The sequence below is a fragment of the Sinocyclocheilus anshuiensis genome, unplaced genomic scaffold (assembly GCF_001515605.1).
Source record: "Sinocyclocheilus anshuiensis isolate Anshui unplaced genomic scaffold, SAMN03320099.WGS_v1.1 scaffold287, whole genome shotgun sequence".
NCBI classification, from domain to species: Eukaryota; Metazoa; Chordata; class Actinopteri; order Cypriniformes; family Cyprinidae; genus Sinocyclocheilus; species Sinocyclocheilus anshuiensis.
The window spans coordinates 35,885-37,897 of NW_015552557.1; the positions used below are offsets into that span (position 1 = coordinate 35,885).

Here is a 2,013-nt window from a genome sequence, read left to right on the forward strand (position 1 = left end):
ATAGAGAGGGAGAGAGAGAGATTATACACAAATTCACATGCGTACATCTTGAATTATGTACTACAAAAAAAAGGGAACAATTTATTTATATTTTTATTATTATATTATAATTTAATAACATTATAATAAAATATAAATAATTATTATATAGATTAGGTACTGTTCTATACAAACACACTGCGTTTAGTCTATTAAAAAGTTGCAGTTATGTGCCCCCTTCTGATCAAGGTTGGATACTGCATATAATGTTGTTGGGTCTTTGTATGATGACATCACAAATGTGAGCCTTTCTTAATTATTGTTATTATTATTATTTTTATTTTTTTTGGTCACAACGTTGACCAGATCTCTATATAGCAGCAGCATTAGGGCAAAATAATATACTTAAATGTTAATACACTTGACATGAGCACACAATCAAACAGCATTTAATGGAAAATCTGACTGTATTCATCATATAGAGCTTTAATCAAAATTTGATCAGAAATCAGTTTCACATTAGGCTTCTTATACATGCAACAATCTGACCTGGATACAAAACACATGATCATCAGTATCATTCACTTTCTGGTAACCGTTTCATCACTTCCATGAACATGTTTTTTCATCATTCAGAAATTGCAGATTATAAATAATAAAACTGAAGCTTCCTCCCCTATTTGTGTACATGAACAGGTGAAGTCCAAATTATTATTTTTTTGTTTGTTTTGTTTTATTAATAGCCTGCAAATTGCCAGGATTTCCTATAATAATCTGTAAATGTTTTGTTTTATGCATGTTCCTCTGTTTTTCCCCAGAAGTTAGAGGCAGCTTATTCCCTGATGTCTTTCAAATTAAAAAACAATTGCTGATTTCATTCGCTTTTCCCTCTCTTCAGACGTCCCTCCAGTCCTGTCCTTCTCTGTAAATTTGTGTAGAGAAGTGCAAAGTTTGATGTAGGTTGAAACGAACCACACACACAAAAAAAAAAATTAAAAAGATCACTCAAAACAAATGTAAGAATAGCAGCAAGATACACAGATCCGGCCACTGACACCCAAGATGACATGCCAAGAAAGAACACTGCTCTGCTGGACACCAGCTGACCTGTTAGAACAAGAAAACCAGCATCACATCAGACAAAATTTCAATAAGTCCCAATAAGATGCCTGTACAACATATGAGATAAGCTGCAGAATTTATGGGTAAAACTAGTTGGCCATTGCAAAAATAAAAGAAAGGTGAAAAATCTACTTGCATATGACTCTTGGTTTGATATTTTGATATTGATGAAATAGCTTTTGGGGTCCCAGTATGAGCCTAAAAGCACTTCCCAAACCCAGCTGCAATGTATAGAAAATGATTCCAACACACTGTTCGGCTGGTTCAACACACTGTCTTTGGAAGTAAAGATCTGGACAAGCCCAAATCCACGTCCCCATCTGAGAAAGTTCTACCAATCCATCAGTTGATAATTGTCACGGTCTGTGGTTGTAGTGACGCACACAACAATAGAGGTAAATGGAAAATAACAGTCTTTAATCAGACTTCAAATCAGGACAAATACCAGGAGCAAGGAGAACCACTAAACATCAACGCAAGACAAGGGAACGAAGGAAAACGCAGGGCTTATAAACACATGAAACGCAATCAGGGAGAACAGAAACAGGTGAGGAGTAATCCAGGATAATTAATAGAACACAGCTGACACAAATGGAACTTAATACAACAGGAATCAAACCAAATAAGGACAACTAGGAACATACACGTGACATTACTCCCCCTGTTACATGCGTCCCGCGCCGTAACAGTTACACCGGGGAGGGGGGGGCGCCCTGGAGGCTGGTGCAGGGCAGGAACAAGGTGGAGACAAGGAGAGCCTCCAGGGCGGATCAGGAAGTTCAGGGGGCCATGGCGGAGCAGACAGTTCAGGGGGCCATGGCGGATCCTCCGTGGCCTTAGCCGGCTCGGCCACGGGTATATGGCCCCGCAAAAAAAAAAATTATTGGGGAAAACAAGGAATCCTGGGGGGGG

General features: G+C 38.6%; 1 pseudogene; it reads right to left on the bottom strand.

Annotated features, from left to right (window-relative positions):
• Positions 1 to 798: 798 nt before the first annotated feature.
• The window catches only part of LOC107664620 (vitamin K epoxide reductase complex subunit 1-like), a 3,086-nt pseudogene continuing 1,871 nt past the window's right edge, over positions 799 to 2,013 (bottom strand).